Source organism: Dipodomys merriami, unplaced genomic scaffold (genome assembly GCF_024711535.1).
Source record: "Dipodomys merriami isolate MVZ:Mamm:240054 unplaced genomic scaffold, mDipMer1.0.p SCAF_754, whole genome shotgun sequence".
Lineage (NCBI taxonomy): Eukaryota > Metazoa > Chordata > Mammalia > Rodentia > Heteromyidae > Dipodomys > Dipodomys merriami.
Genome location: NW_027206351.1, coordinates 11,751 through 29,878, shown reverse-complemented (window position 1 = coordinate 29,878; position 18,128 = coordinate 11,751). Strand labels below are relative to the sequence as shown.

The following is an 18,128-nucleotide window of genomic DNA, read 5'->3' as shown; positions in this document are numbered from 1 at the left end:
CATTAACTTATAAACTGAGGAAGCCCTAAAGTTTTAACAGACCGTGTAGTTAACAAAGTGTTAACACTTCATTCTGCTTCTTTACACAAAAACTTTGCAACTTCTCATTAATAAAGTTTCTCGAAACTCTGAAATGTACATACTTAGTAGTATATGTCTGCTACCATAAATCTTAAATACTTTATGGAAAAGTTTTATATCTGACAAACAGTCCTAATTTTGGCATATGTAAACAAATTCCCAAAATTAAATATATTTAATACATTAAAAATTTTAACAAACCTTAACGCTTGGTGCAGTGTTCATTATGACAGGTGCCTTGTATAGAATAATTGAATCCTCCTCCTACACATTTCTTGAACAACAAATATCTGGGATTATTTTGTTTTTGACATGTCAATCTTGACTTTATTCTTAAATTTGTGCTTATGTAAGAAATTTATGGTTCTAAAATTTCATGACAATTCTTTTGAACTTATTTTTTGTTGAATTGTCTAGTTTAATAAAATCCAACTGCACTTTTTTGGGGGGGATCCATTCGTGGGGCCTGAACTCTGGGCTTGGGCGCTGTCCCTCAGCTCTTCAGCTCAAGGCTAATGCTCTACCACTTGAGCCACAGCACCACTTCCAGCTTTTTTCTTTTTGCTTATGTGGTGCTGAGGAATCGAACCCAGGGCCTCATGCATGTAAGGCAAGCGCTCTACCACTGAGCCACCTTCTCAGCCCCCACAATTGCACTTCTGATATAAAAAATATTCTGTGCTCAATTCAGCCACACATACACTAACATTGGAACGATACAGAGAAGTTTAGCATGGCACCTGTGCAAGGACGATATGCAAATTCGTGGGGCGTTCCATATTTTTACAACAACAGATGCTGGAGGGGATGTGGCCACAAGGGAACCATACAACATTCTTGGTGGGAGTGTAAACTTGTTCAACCACTTTGGAAGACATTATGGATGTTCCTCAAAAGATTCCACATAAAGCTCCCCTTTGACCCAGCAATCCCACTTTTGGGGATTTATCTAAATGATCACAAACAAGACCATACTAAAACTACCAGCAAAACTATGTTTATTGCAGCATTTTTTTACCATAGCTAAGATATGGAACCAACCAGCTGTCCCCACTACATGAATGGATCAAGAAAATGTGGTGTATATACACAAAGGAATTATATGCCTCCATCAGAAAGAATGACATTGCCCCATTTGTTAGGAAATGGAAAGATTTGGAAAAAAATTTATTAAGTGAAGTAAGCCAAGTCTAAAGAAACAGGTCCCATGGTTTCCCTTATTTTCAATAACGAATATATGTCTGGGGTAAGCAGACAAGGTCAAAAGCTATGTGCATATGAACAGATATGATAACGTTAAGGGAATTGAACCCCACGATAGGGAAACAAGTAGTTTTTTGTTTCTTGCTATTGTTTCTAACGTACTTATAATGTGCGATGTGAATTTTTGTTTCTTTGTATATTCCTCCCCCACTCTATAACCCTTGTTTTCTCTGTATTTGAAGTTGGTGCATCTGCCTCTTTTATGTACGCTTCTCTAATTTGGGGAGGAGAAGGGAAAAAATGAGTGCGCATGAACGCATGTGCATGTATGTGTGATGGTATGCTCAGAGTTTGAAATCAGGGCTTAAAGGTCTTGCTAGGCCTTTCCTCTCTAGGTTGGTGAGGTACTATATGAGCTACATCTTCTTTCCTGGGTCTTTGCTAGTTCATTAAAAAGTATGAAAAATAATTTCATGAATTTTTTTTTTTTTGGCCCTGATTGACTTCCAATGGTTATCCACAAATCCCAGGTTTCTGAGTAGCTATCCTGAGTAGATAGGATTACAGATGTGACTAGCCAATACAAGGCTTTCAGAATAATTTTAAAAGTAGAAGAAAATTTACTTCATGGGGGCCTGTTTTATTATCTCCTACTTTTAAAGCATTTTGGATTGATTAAGTGTGAATTTATTTCATTTTTGGATTCTTAAAAGACAGTAAGTGATGATATTTAAAAGTTTTGGTACTTTTTAAAAAAGGAAACTGGAACTGTGGGACAGAAGAAATTTGTCTCTCTTTGGACCTCAATTTAGAAGCTCAGCTCTGTGCATGATAACCCAATGTCACCAACATAGTCTCTGTTGGAGACAAAATGTGATAGAAAACAATCACCATGGGCAATATTTGCTATGCTATAATTTCTTGGACAATATGAATATTGAATTGAGAGTGTAAGAGAATGGAAAGAATTTACCTACCTTTTGTGTATTGCTGAAAGATTTTTGGAAACTTTGACTCGTTTCCTTCCTCACTGTGTGTCTTTGGGCCATGCACTTAGTGCCTTTAATTATAATTTTTCCCAACACTAAAATACTAATAACATTAGCATTATAGCAAATGTTATCTTAAGAATTAAGAGAAATAAAACTTGTAAAATACTTAACATAAACTTCTATGAATGAGCTTTGAGTTTAGCCAGAAGTTTTTTTTAAATACTAAATAGAATGTCATAAGTATTACAGAAACCATTACATGTAGTGAGCAATGTTATCTATTAATCATGCTCTACTTCCAAGGAAGCCGGGTAGATAACTTCTCATGCTGTAAATCAAACTGGTTATTTTAAGTCTTGTTAGTGTAAAAATATCAGGCACATAATAATGAAGGAATGTTGTAGACTGAGATGAAGTCCAAAAGAAAATGTACAAAACTGATAAAAGTATCTGAGCAGTATATTGTGTTTTACATCATTTAAGTTACATCTCAAAGATAAGGCAGACCTAGAAGAATGAATTGTCTTTTTGATATTCTATCATAGGTCTTTCCTCATTCTTGTAGAGGCATCATCAGATTTGAGGAACTAAGTTTTTGGTTTGCTTCCTTCCATTTAAGTTACATCATTTAAGTTACATCACAAAGATAAGGAAGACCTAGAAGAATGAATTGTCTTTTTGATATTCTATCATAGGTCTTTCCTCATTCTTGTAGAGGCATCATCAGATGAGAGGAACTGTATTTTTTTTTTGTTTGCTTCCTTCCATTTATTCTTCAGTTTGAAATCTGAACTACATGAGACAGAAAGAAACCAAGGGAAATTAGTCATGCAGGGTTTGGAAAGAAAAATCAATGTAAAATAAAATACATAGCCTTGTATAAGGTCTAACTAAATTGAGTTATATAGTCTCAAGCATTAACAGAAAATGATTTAAGCAATATCATGTTATTGAAAACTGAAAAATGTTAGGAGTTGCTTTATTTTTTCCTTTCTACTACCTTGAATTAATTATTGATTTTGTACAGAGATTAAAGATGAGATTAACAAGAAACTTGATTAAAAATTGTCAAAATTTCTGAATAGACATGTTTACCAAAAAGCTCTGAAAATTGCCAGTGGGTTTACAAAGTTGTGTTTAATACAACTTCTATGCTGGCTTAATGTTTTGTAAACAAAAATCATTAGAGAAATGCAATTCAAAATTACTATGATACTACTTCATAACTATTATAACTCTTATCAAAAAAATCAAAGGAACCAGGTGTGGTGGTAAAGGCTTGTAATTCGAAGCTTTTAGGAGGTTGGAGTAAAAGGATTTGGGTCTGAGGTCATCTTGGGTATTGCACACAGTAAATACCTGCCCTTTAAAAAAACTCAAAAGGTAATAATGTTGGCTGGTGAGAGTGTGGAGAAAAGGAAATTTTCTACACTCTTGGTCAAAATACAGGTTAATACTCTCCTTGTAGAAAGTAGTATGCAGTTTTCTAAAGAAATCCAAAGTTGAAATATCATCTGACCCACCAATCATGTGATTATTTCTCTCTGGGTAACTCATAAATATATCTGTAGTTCATTGTTATTCGCATTATTCACAACAACAGCCAAGATATAAATCGAAGTTCAGTGTTCAACTACAGACTAATAAACAACTGTGGTGCATGCACAAATATATTTTTCTGTTTCATCCTTAAAATAGCAAGAGACTTCTCCCATTAGCCACAACTTATAATGACCTGAAAGATGTATTGTAAATGAGGAAAAATGTTGTCTTCTGATTTTTGTGAACACACACACACACACACACACACACACACACACACACACATCAACCTCAAACATTAAGAGTGAAATTTTTTGAAAAGTAAAGCAAAGTGGAATTGCTGGGGCATTTAGGTCACAATGTAGAAGATAGTAGATATACAGGATGAACCGGTATAGAGTTGTAATGTACAGCATGAGGATACAGGGGACAACACTGGCCTTACATAGGAATGAAGCTAAATAAGTAGGAGTTGTTCTTCCTAGTAAGGGTTGCTCTTTTGGATGCTCTTCCTCCAGTAATGGATAAGATGAACATAATTCTTTAAATATACCTGCCTGTTTGCAGAAATAATAACAAACAATATAGCAATAATGTTGTATGCTCAACATAGGACATGAGATTATCCTTGGTGTAAACTAATTATTACAAATAAGGGAAACCGTGGGACCTATGTTTCTTTAAGTCTGGCTTACTTCACTTAATATAATTTTTTCCAAGAACTTCCATTTCCTTACAAATGAGGTGGTATCATTCTTTCTGATGAAAGCATAGTATTCCACATGTGTGTGTGTGTCTGTGTGTGTGTGTGTGTGTGTGTGTGTGTGTGTGTGTGTGTGTGTGTGTGTGTGTGCGCGCGTGTCTCATTTTCTTGATCCATTTATCTACTGAGGGGCATCTGGATGGATTCCATATCTTAGCTATGGTAAATAATACTGTGATAAACATAATTTTGCTGGTAGCTTTAATGTGGCCTTGCTTGTGGCCACCTGGTTAAATGCCCAGCAGTGGGATTACTAAGTAATAGGGGAGCATTATTGTGTACATCAAGGATAATCTTAGTAAATGAGCAGAATAGCCCTATAGCTCTGTACATATGATTGTATAAGGTGATTCTAAGTGAAATGAACCCCAAGACATGTTCTTTGATGTTTTTGTTCTTAATGTATTGCGTGATTTCTTTTTATCCTTTTGTGTTTTCCCCACCTATGGTGTATCCCCTGTAGTCACTGTATTTGATTTTGATACCCTGGTTATTGTAAATATGTTAATCTGAACTAGGGAAGGGAAAGGGAAAAAATGATGAGGCAAAGGACAAAGGGGGAACCTATGCAACAGTGATACACAGAAGACAATATGTTGGAAATAATCTGGAGGGGCTGTTGGGAGGGAAGAGGGAGAAAAATGGGGGAAGGGATAACAAATTAGAAAAGAAATAAATTCATTACCTTACTTATGTAACTATAACCCCTCTGTACATTACCTTGACAGTAAAATTTAAATAAAAAGTAAAATAAAGAAGGGATGGGAAGGGGAAACAAAGGAGGAGGCAACAATGCTTAATAAGAAATGTATTCATTATTTTGCCCATGTAATTGTAACCCCTCTGTATGGTATTTTCACAATAAAAATACAATAAAATATATGAGAGCAGCAATACAGGATATGGGACTGGGGAAAATACTATACAAAGAGTAGAACAGCTGTGGAGAATAATAATTTTACTTTAGCATAGGAAGTAATTAACTAGCATACAGATTTTCAGCCTCATGTCAGTCACTAAAAAGGGAAAACAACATACAAACCAGTAGAGATAAAATAGAAAACTAAACAATAAGGATGAAGAGACAGCTTGGACCAAAAATTACAAATGAGACAATTAGGAAACAAATAAAAAGCTGGTAAGTTTAAAAAATATTACCCATAATTCTATTAATTGTTGTTTACATCACAATTTGTTAGAACTATAATTCAAATCACAGTTTAGTACTATATCATTTTAATAATAGATTACTTATTATTGATTTCTTAATGCTGAATGTTTAATATGTAATTTTACTTTTAGCAGCTGTAGAAAAGAAGAAAGTGAATCTAATTTTACTAATATATATCATGAATTGTAAAATTGAGAAGCAGAATTTAAACAAATAATATATTATTACTGTTTTAATTCTGTGAATTAATGTAATAATTCAAAGTGTATTCTACAATTAGCAATCATCTTAACTCATTGACTCTAGGCCAGGGGATCACAGGGGCCCAGAAAAGCTACTACCTTGAACAGTAATCCTAGACCTCTAAAACAAAACAAAACAAAACCAGAAACAAAACAAACAAAAAACACTGCAGTAAGCACAGCCAGTCAGGGTTGCTATCACAGCCTACATGAAGTCAGGCCCGAAACAGAAATTGAGAGTCATTTAGCTGATAACTAATATATTTTTTATGAGACAGACTCAAATGAGACTCCTGAGAGAGAGTCAGAAAGACTGATGAAAGGGACTAAAATTGATCACACAAAGATTGGAAAGTAGAATTCCTTGTAGAACAAATAAATCATAGAAAGCCTGTGCATGTAAGAACAAGACAGCAGACCAAATTCCAGAAATGCACATTATCTTAGAGGTCAGCTTAATGAATTATCAATAGAAATCTTTGAAATCTTAAATATTTGAACACATGTGGGAGAAGGACAATTGCTGAAGAGAAAGAAAATGTCATCACCCTGTTAGGATGTCCAATATCACATTAGGAATTGATAAACCACAGATTTGTAATAAAAAGAATACAATTATTCCAAGTGAGTGGTTCATTTGTTTTGATGTAACAGTTCTTGATTTAGGTGCTAGCAATTAACATACAATTGATCCAGTCCCACAGCTGAGTTGATATTGACTGCAGTATTCCTACATAAAGAGTAAGAGAAAATTTACAAATGTCTGGTGAAATGAGTTGAGGATGAAGTGTTCTAATAGTGATAACTGAGGTTTAGACACAGGTAAAGAGGTGGACTTTCTTTTCTAAAATCCCCCCATTTTTAGTCTGGTGCCAGTGGCTCACAACTGTAATCCTAGCTACTCAGGAAGCTGAGATCTAAGGACAGCAGTTCCAAGCCCCCTGGACAGGAAAGTCCCAGAGACTCTTATCTCCATTTAACCACAGGAAAACCAGAAGTTGCACTGTGGCTCAAGAGGTAGAGAAATCACCTTGAGTTGAAGAGCTCAGGGACAGTGCCCAAGCCCAGACTCCAAGCCCCTCGACCAACAACAAAAGAAATCTCCCTTTTCTTGGACTGCCTACATCTTTTCCTAACATTCAACAAAGAAGCCATTTTATCACCCACAACATTTAAGTCCTAGCCTAGCTACTGCAAATAGAATGATTTGGTTTCTTATGTCAAAAGTTCATATTTTTAAAAACAAATACCAGAAGTGGTAACTTTTATTCCAGTCCTTGAACACTGGGCCTGGGCCCTGAACATGGTTATGCTGATAGCTTTCATGTGAGCTTGCTTGTTATTTATTGAATTACTGCTGATGAGGGGAATTACTGGGTCTTAAGGAAGATCTATATTTAGTCTTTTCAATAAACTCCGTACTGCATTCCACGGTGGATGAACAAGTTTAATTTCCCACCAACAGTGTAATAGAGTTCCCAATTGGCTACATCCATGTCAGCATTTGCTATTGTTAGTTTTCTTGATAATGGCCATTCTAACTGGGACGAGGTAGAATCAGTCTTGTTTACTTGTAGATTTGTGGGCACCTTCTAGCTTACATAAATGAATGAATCCATGAAACTTATATTGCTCTGAGTCTGCATTCTGTTCTCTTTCTCTTAGTATAATTTTACCAAGCCTTTCATTTTCCTTAAGACTGGTGAAAAGTCATTTCTGATGGGTGAGTAGAATTCCACTGTGTGTGTGTGTGTGTGTGTGTGTGTGTGTGTGTGTGGTGTGTGTGTGTGTGTGTGTGTGTGTGTGTGTGTATGTGTGTGTGTGTGTGTGTTAAATCATGATAGGCCCATGAATTCATTTCTAAGCCTTCTGTTTCATCTATAATTTAGTAATTCCATATTAAATTTGGATTGCTTTCTCTACTTTATTGAACAATATAGTTGGGATTTTGATGACTATTGCATTGTCAATTTTTGGGGGGCCGCATTGCAGTTTCATCATGTAAATTCTTCCAACCAGGAGCATTGAAAGATTTTCCATTTCCTTGAGTCTCCTTAATTTCCCTTTTTAGATTTTTAAGGTTTTTACAATAGAGGTCCTTCACATTTTACTTTAATTAATTCCTAGTTTTGTTGTTGTTGTTTTGTTTAGTTTAGATTTGATTTGGTTTTAAGGCTAATATATATGAGGTTGTTTTTTGGATTTCAGCATGGATCTTCCCATTGATGGTAACACAGAAAAACTACTGATTCTTGTGGTTTTTATACCCTGCTACATTGCTGAAGGTTAGCATCACCTTTAGTAACTTGAAGGAGGAAGCTATAGGGTCCTTTAAATACAGGATCATTTCATCTGTAAAAAGGGATAGTTTTACATCTTCCCTATTTGGATCCCCTTTATGTTTTTCTCTTGCTTATTGCTCTTGCTAGAAAGTCCACTGCCTTATTGAAGAGTAGTAAAGAGAATGGACATCCTTGTCTCATTCCTGATTTTAATGTCTTCATGCTTCCACTGTTAGATAAATGCTAATTATCTGTCATATATATACTCTGTAATATATTGAGGAATGTTCCATGCATTCCTAGCTTCTCAGACAATCATAAAGGGGTATTGGAGCTTGTTAACACCTATTACTTCATCCCTATAGACGATCATGTGTTTCTTGTCCCTGCTTCTGCTGATGGTTTGTATTATGATTATTGACAAGAATATTGAATCCAATTGTATCCTAGGATGAATCCTATTTGATCATACAATTTTTTTTTTGTTAGTTGCTGAAATTCGTTGGTGAGAATTTTATTCAGAAGTTCTGCATCATCACTTATCAAAGAGTTGGGTTCATAGTTCTCTTTCTTTGGTGAGTCCCTATGTGATTTGGAGAAGAGTCTAATTCTAGCTTCATAGAATGTGATTGATAATTCCATTTCCCGTTCTATTCCATTGAAGAGTTATAACTGTGTGTTGTAAGTTCTTTGCAGGCCTTAATTTCATGGTAAATTCATTGAGTCATAGATTTTTCTGGAATGGGAAGTGGTTTATTGACATTTCATTTTCATTTCTTCTTATGTGTTACTTCTTGCTTCAGATCCAGTATAGGAAAACATGAATTTCCCCAGGATTCTTCAGGTGATTGGCATAAGATTTTCAAAGTACTCTCTTATAACATTCTTAATTTTGCTTATATCTGTTGTGTTGTCTCATTTTTGTCTCTAATTTTCTGTATTTGTATGAGTTCTCTAATTATTTTGTATTGTTTTGTTTTTTATTATGAAGGTGATATACAGAGAAGTGGGTTACAGTTACATAAGTAATGAGTACATTTTTTTTTTTTTTTTTGGTCTGGTCATGGGGCCTGAACTCGGCCTGGGCGCTGTCCCTCAGCTCTTCAGCTCAAGGCTAGCTCTCTACCACTTGAGCCACAGTGCCACTTCCGGATTTTTTCTTTTTGCTTATGTGGTGTTGAGGAATCGAACCCAGGGCCTCATGTATGTAAGGCAAGCACTCTACCATTGAGCCACCTTCCCAGCCCAAATGAGTACATTTTTAACAGTGTTACCCCTTCCTCATTTTTTTCTGCTTCCCCCAACCCTGACATCCCACTCCCACAAAGTTGTAACGTTTATTTCTAACATAGTGTCTAGTGAATATCACTGTTGCTTTGGTTAATCTTTGTCCCACCATTTCTGTGATTTTCCTTCCTTTCCCTAAATCAGATTAACATGTATAAGACAAAGGGTACAGAAATAAAAAACAGTGAGTACAGGAAATAAACCAAAGGGGAAAAACTAAATAGAAATAACTAAAAACAATTCACTATACAATCATCTTGTATCCATTTCTTGGAGCTCATTTCGATATGCATCATTTTATATGGTGATATGCATATTGCTATTGAGCTACTGTGAATATCCTAGACATATTCTAGTTTTTCCAAATGAGTGAAAACATGTAGCCTCTGATTCTTTGGGTCTGGCTTGTTTGAATTATTATGTTTCCAAATGATTCCATTTCCTTACAAATGGACAATGTCAATCATTCTGATGGAAGCATAGAATTTTGTTGTGAATATATACGACATTTTCTTGATCCATCATTGCTGGGTCATAGGGGAGCTCTAGTGAGGAACCTCTATACTTCTTTACAGAGTATTTGAACAAGTTTACATTTCCACCAGTAGTGTAGTAATGTTCCTTTTTGGCCACATCCCCACCAGCCCAGCATCTGTTATTATTAGTTTTCTTCATTCAAATTGGGGTTAGGTGGAATCTCAATTTTGCTTTGATTTGCATTTCTTTTATGACCAGAAATGTTGCTTATTTCTTCATGTGTCTATTGGCCATTCATATTTCTTCTTCAGAGAGGTCTCTCCTTAAATCTTAAGCTCAATTATATTATGAGGGTTATTGTTTCTATGAGGATTTGTTTTTTCGGGGGAGTTAATTTTGGGGCTCTAAGAATATTTGAGATATGAGGCCATTTTATGTTCCAGAGGTAATAAAGACCTTCTCCCACTCTGTTAGTTTTCTACTTGTCTTTCTATCTATATAAGTTCTCTTTTTAGTCAGATTTGGTAAGGGTCTGTTCCTGTTCTTCTTGACCTTCTCTATGTAGGATATATTTGATTAATTTCTATTTTGTTGATTTGGTGGATATAAAATTTTCAAGTTCTCTTTGTCATGAAATATTTTTATATATCCTTTAAATATAAAGGAGAGTTTGGCTTGGGAGAGTATTCACAGTTGGTAATTGTTTGTCTTTAATGTTTGCCATATATCATGCCAGGCTCTCCTTTTTACCACATCAGCTAAGAAATCATTATTTATTCTGACTGTATATCCTTTATAAATAATCAGTCTTTTCTCCTGACAGCTTAAGAATCCTTTCCTTAATTATATTAAGTGAAGTAAGCCAGGCCCAAAGAAGCATAGGTCCCATGGTTTCCCTTATTTGCAATATCTAGTATAGGTATGAGTCAAGCGGAAAAGGTCAGATAATGTGATGTTAGGAAAATGAACCCTTAAATATGTATTTTAATGTTTTCGTTTCTTTCATGCATGTGTTTCCAATGCATTTATAAGATTATTTCTTTGTTGCTTTGTATGTCCCTCCTCCACAGTGTAACCCCCGCTTTCACTATATTTGATGTCAGTATAACATATGGAGGAGATGGGGACAAACAAGTCGTTTAAGGATTCAGGTGGACCTGTTGCAACAATGAGAAGTACAAAATGTCATGTCAAAACCAGCTTTACAATGTCGGTGTGGGGGGGGGAGGGGGGTATAATTGGGTGGGGGGAGGGGGGTAAAATTGGGTGGGGGGAGGGGGGAGGCGGGGAAGGGAAGTGAAGGGTAAACAAAGGAGGAGGCTGCAATGCTTGGTAAGAAATGTATGCATTATCCTGCCCATGTAATTGTAGCCCCTCTGTACAGTATGTTCTCAAATAAAATAAAATACAATTAAAAAAAAAAAAAGAATCCTTTCCTTGATCTCTAATGATCCTCTAATGGATTATGATGTGGTAGTGGGTTGTTCTGTTCTGTTATTCTCCGTTTGGTGTTCTAAAGGCTTCTCTTCTCTGAATGAGCCTATCTGTTTGGATGTTTGGCATGTTCTCTGCTAGAATTCTGTAATATGTTTCCCATCCATTTTGTTTCCTGCTCTTCTCCTTCTTGATACCTATCTCCCCCAACTTTGATCTTCTAACTGAATCTTGAACTTCCAGCAAGATCGTTTCTTATTTCTTGGATTTGTTCTAAATGATAGCTCCTCTTTTCTATTAGACCTAGTCTGTCTTTGATGCTTAACATTATCTTCTATGTCATCTATTCGCTGTGGAGACTTTCTACTTTGGTTTTGATTTCTCTATCTTCTAATTGCTCATTTTTTTAGGGCTTCTATCTTTACTAAAGCTTTATTTTAGGTCTTGTGTGGACTTTCTTTACATCTTTTCTTTGGTTAGGGGAGTTGGAGGGGCTGTTTTTTTAGCTGTGTCTTCTCATACCTTTTAACTATTTAACTACTTAACTATTTTTTCCTTGGACTCCTTTGCCTTCTCAGACTTTATTTATCTTTCTGTTTGTAGTCTTCATGAATTATTTTGCTAATCTTTGATTGGTGTCTTCTTTTTTGACAAATTTCCTTGTAAGGATTTTGTATCTTTTCGTTAATCACATTTTTCAGCAGTATTTGTAACGTATTTTGAATTCTCTCTTCTAGCTCCTTAATTGTCTGTTCTAATGTCTGGTCAGTTCCTGTGTGAATTATACTACCTTGGCATCAGTTTTCTTGTATTTTTCTGATTTGTTCTGTCCATTTGGTGGATTTCTTGGCTTTCATTTGGGGAATCTATGATCTTAATAGGTGACTCTCTATGTTCTTGGTTGATTTTTCAGGTGTTGGTTTGGTCTTCTGTTGTTATGTGTTTTTCTGAAATTTGGTTTTTGTCTAGGCGATTAAGTGTAGGATTAGAGATCAATTGTGGTGAGATGTTGTCATGTTAGTACTTGTGGTTCCAATGACAATTCGAACTGTCCAGTGGTAAGATGAATAGTGTCTGTGTTTGGATGTGGCTTCCTCTGTTCCTGCTTTTTTCCCATGTGGTCCTTTTATTTCCACAGTGCAGCTGTGCTTTTGAATATGTTGGCCAACACAGTCACAGCAGTCACCTGCCTGGCTGGGTAACTTTTCATAGATTTCTGTTTTCTTGTAAAGACAGTATAAAATCTTCTTTGAATTATATATTTATATATAATTATACCTGACTTGGTTTGACCTGCTAATAGTGGAATACCTTCTAGGACTCTAAATCTCTGTTTCATTAGCTAGAGCTAAGGTAATTTTCTGTTCTTATTCTGCCATTGTTTTTCTACTTCCTCAGGTTTATTTTTGATATTGTGGATTTTTTCACATAATTTAGCATTTGTGATGGTTGTATCTGGTTATTTTTGTTTTTCTGTTTGTGTTACTTTGAAATAGTGATTTCAGGCTTCTATGAAGAGACAGTAATAATATGAAATATATGTTATTACATTGAAAGAAAGAGAGCAGACATTATAACCTTTTGCTACAAGTAAATTAATATTAAGCAAAACTAATAAAAATACTTATTTACTCTTTAGAGAATGAGCATAGTACTCTTGGATATCTTGGAGGAAACATATTAGACTCATTACATTTACATTGCAATTACAGGCTAACCATTCTTTTTCAGAAGACAAAAGCTTCAGTGCTTTCATATAATATTATAAAATCATAATACCTGCATGTTGATTTGTTTTCATCTGCAATTTTCAATTCCATTCTTCATCCATTAGGTAACTAGAGCTTTGAAAGATCAATTCCTTAAAATACCTATATTTCTTATATTGTGATGTAAATCTCAGTAATATAAGTATGAATTTATCTCTCAGTCTCATCTTGAGCTATATTCATATGAAATTTATGCAGTCTCAAGCAAGAATCCTATTTAACTCTTTTCTATGTTTTAATCAATATATCCATTCTCTTTAGAAATATGTTCTCATCTTTTTCTAGAAATATTTTTCTCATATTTCTCATGTTTCTCATCATATTGCTCCAGTGAACATCGTGTATTTTCAGGACTTTAATTGAAATAAATATAAAGTTTTGAACATGAAGACACTTCCTCCCATTATCACTTTAAAGTAAAACTTTGGGGACTATTGTATATATAAAAATAAAAAAGTTCAATGCAAATGCTTATACATGAATGGTCTAATGATTAAGTCAATTAGACCCAAAAACTACCATACCACATCAAGTCTCAATTTGCTTAAAGGCACCAAAATATTAGTGTTCATGAATATCACTCATTGTTAGAAAACGACTAATCAAAACCAAGTTTATTTTTGAAATTTAAAAAATGAAAATTACACCCAGATTTTCTGTCAATATCCTGTTTCCAGGGATACATTTTTTTTCAGCAAACAGAGAAACAAAAAATAAGGATTTGTTACATAGAATGAAAGATATAAAATTAGACTGTCTTTCCTTAAGGTGATAAGTACATGCAAATCGTGATTTATTCAATGATATGATAAACATTCATAAGAAGATAGGTGATCAGAAGTGATAGGTAAGCAAAATAATTGGAAAACTGTATATGTAAATTTTCCTTTCAATATAGGATTACAGGTTTTCAATTCATGAGCCTATTGAACAAGATTTTGTATCTGTAATACAGATCCTGTATTCTACATTTTAGACATACTCCGATTCTCTTACTTCAGTTTCTGATCATTATTATTCTACTTTCATGATGTCAATTGCTACTAAAGTAACAAGGTGGGAGTTTTATTTCGTTTCTAGATCAAATAAATTTTAGTATTTTGGAATAGTAGTATAAATTCATGGAGTTTACTTTGAATGTCAAGTTTGAGGATACTGCATTCAGGGTATTGTGAATTGGCCTGAAGCAGCCAGGAACATATTTTGAATACACAGACACACAATATACTAAGATCTAGGGACTTGATCTCAGAGAAAGATAAAGGTCCAGGCAAGATCTTGAAGCCGAGATAAAACAATGGAGCAAACATCAATCAACTATTATCACAAATGGAACTGATCTCTGATGTGTCTGGTGACAGCTCTGTGTGTGTGTGTGTGTGTGTGTGTGTGTGTGTGTGTGTGTGTGTGTGTGTGTGTGTTTGTGTGTGTGTGTGTGTGTGGAGAGAGAGAGAGAGAGAGAGAGAGAGAGAGAGAGAGAGAGAAAAAAAATTTTAGTGTATCTTCCATATTTACAGTCCATAGAGCATTACTTGTTATGAAGAAGGTGCTCATATCACATTCTGATACCACTGTCATCACTTTTAACTGCTAAAAGCACTTGCTTAATCTCTAAATAAAAAGGGAAAAATAAACTAACATCTTACATGATTGTTTTGACAAATAATTGGTATATTAAAGGCCAAAAGGAGGAATTGGAGATTAATATAATCTTTTTTCTCTCTTCTGATTATTACACAGCAATAGCCGTGATTTTCAGGAGTCTCTTGCAATGTTCTCATGGCTGAATTACTAATAAGCTTAATAATATGAAACATACGATACAGAAGTAGATCAGCCTGCAAGCACAAAGAACTAGTGATAAGATCATACTTTTGAGCAGAGTTGACACATCATTTAGCAATGCAATTCCTTCATATGAACTTCAAATTTTGTGGCTTTCCTTGTGTGATTAAAAGGTAAGAAAGTAGAAGCAAGAATTCCTGTTCAGCCAAGTAGAAAGTGCTCATTATCCCATCCTCATGTTGCAAATTTCCATTCCATAAAGACTCTTCATTAGAGTACTTTCATTTAATACAATTCAGCACATCATCCTTCCCCGTTAGAGACAGGAAAAAAGATAATTTTGTTTGAATATTATCTTACATAAATTAGTGTGCATAAGCTTGATTTGTATAATTACAGATGTTTGTAATAAAAGTATGTAGGGATCATGTCACAACTAAAAAGTAAAAATAAAATCACATAACTGCTACAAGTCACAGCATTTTGTGCATAAATACATACATTAGATTAGTTGCAAAATTTCTATTTTGAGAAAAACTTTATATTAAAGTATAATGCACTTTACTAAGGATTGAAACATTTTATTGAGAAAAAATATATTTTTGGGGGGGAGGGTCTGGTCATGGGGCCTGAACTCTGGGCCTGGGTGCTGTCTCTCAGCTCTTCAGCTCAAGGCTATCACTCTACCACTTGAGCCACAGTGCCACTTCCAGCTTTTTTTTTTCTGCTTATGTGGTGCTGAGGTCACCTTCCCAGCCCCTGAAAAATATATTTCTTAGAGATGTTTTTGCTTCATAATTTTAAGAAGAATAATGATCCCAAAGTAATTATTTTTTATTGTTTCCCTGTTTCCATGTGATTAACTTTCAAATTAGAAATCCAGATATATGATTTAATTTAACCAAAAATATTTATTGAGTATAAAGTCCTTCTACTCTCTACATTCTTCACACTAAGACCACCAAATATGAGTCTTAAATGATTAGTGTCTTTTTAACCTATGTTAATATTATTTACAATGTGAGTGAAATGTTTAAAAAGTAGTATTTATTTTAGCTTAATTGCTCTGAAGAGACAATAAATGATGTAATCAAAGGTTAAAAATGATTAGATTTAAAATTTACAATTCAGGAAATGGTTTTGACCACTCTGGTTACTGAAGCCCTCACTACACCCTCATGAGACAATTTATATTGATGAAGCAAAAATCCGAGGTTAGACATTTATGAATAAAAAATCATGTCATTCTGAACATGTAAAGCTACATTTCAAACAAAGAAAATTTAACTCTTAAATACCTGAATATGCTAGTACATTTAATTGCAGGGTAAGTACTTGTTCTGAAAGGAGATAGAAGTACATTTATTTTGAAATGTAAACCTAAGCATTCATTTGAATAAAATATAATGTTTAAAATATCACTCATTCAAGAAAGAAGATGTACAGTTAGTTGTTTTTCATGCCAATTATGTTCTCTATACTTACTACAAATACTAGATTAGTAAATCTAATTCATTGCTTTCTGGGAAATAGAAATTCAGTTTCCTAAAACTCATGACTATAACTTTTTCTCAAACAATTGCTAAATAATTGTTTTATATTTTTTGTCATGGAATCTTATTTGACTTTTTTATTCATTAAGTTAAATAATTGGCCAATAACAATATAAATTATGTATGAACAAAGTTTATCTAACACAATATTTCTTTCACAAGACATATCATGGCTCTCTTAAAGAACATTAGAAGGCAGTGTGTTCTTTATTAATTTTTAGTTATTTTCTTAATGGTTATTAATTGTCAGAAGTGGCAATTCTATAATATATTTAAAGAATTTGATTATAGTCCCTCTATTTCCTTTTCATTACTCCTTTCTCTAAAGATCTTCTGTTTTTCACATAAAATTACATCTTTGTATATGTGCATATAAACTAATTTGGAAGATTTAAGCTAAACTGCAACTTAATTCAAGCTGTACAGTGCATTAATAAGATGAATAAAAACTTGAATATTTTTTGTTAACTTCTGAATTGAGTTATCATTATTATTATGGTTAGGGTTAGGACCCCAGGCAGAATTAGAATTAGAATTAGGGAAATAGAAAATTTAACTTCAACACAGGATGACCCATTGCAACAATGATACTCAAAAGACACTATGTTGTAAATGAAGTTTACACCATGGGGAGGGAGGAGTAAGGGAAGTGGGGAGGGATGGGTTAGTGGGAGAACAAGACAGAAGGGGGTAACAATGCTCAACAAGAAATGTACTCTTTATATTACATGTGTACTTATTCGCTCTTTAAAGCATCCTTACAACAAAATAAAATTTTCAAAAAATAATGAAAAATAAAACCTGTTAAGAAATATGAAAACACTTAGAAATTTAGGTTCAAAATGCAAGTAATAATTAGACGTACACGATGAGCAAGAGTTAGGATAAATGTAAAAAAAGAGGCTTGCTATTAACATGATGATTCGGTTATATGTAGGCTTAGGCTTAGGCAAGGTGTTCCAGTTAGAGCTGGGGTTAAGATGAGAAAAAGATGTAAGATATTGTGAAAAACTGCCACATATTTTAAGAAGAATGAATGGCATCAAAGTTAGAATGAATGAAAACCAGTGTTTATATTACTTTAAACATTCAGATATAATTTGGTTTAAAGTGTGAGATACTTTTTTGTTCTAATTAGGGTTAGGGAAGGATAAGCTTTAGGGTAACTTTTAGTTTTCTACTAAGAAGTAGAAGCAAAAAAATGTGTGATTGAATAGAATCTAGACAATTTTCCTTACATTAACCATTTGGAGTTAAATCAGACTGTGATTAGGATTAGGTTTCTGGTTAACCGGGGTAGAGGATAGAGTACAGAAATGGGTTAAATTAGTGGGTTGTGCCTATTTTCCTAGCTACTCACGAAGCTGATTTCTGAGGATCCCAGTTCAAAGCTAACCTGGGCAGGAAAGTCTGTGAAACTTTTATCTCCAATTAACCACCAGAAAATCCAAAAGTGGTGCTGTGGCTCAAGTGGTAAAGCTCCCACCTTGAGCTAAAGAACTCAGGGATCGTGTCCAGGCCCAGAGTTCAAGTCCCACTACCGACAA

The 18,128-nt window shown here is 34.3% G+C and overlaps 1 non-coding gene across 1 annotated transcript; it reads left to right on the top strand.

Moving 5' to 3' along the window:
• The first annotated feature begins 759 nt into the window (after positions 1-759).
• Positions 760-866, top strand: LOC138818413 (U6 spliceosomal RNA). Its single transcript, XR_011369117.1, has one exon. It is a non-coding gene; the product is annotated as a U6 spliceosomal RNA (small nuclear RNA).
• Positions 867-18,128: the final 17,262 nt, after the last annotated feature.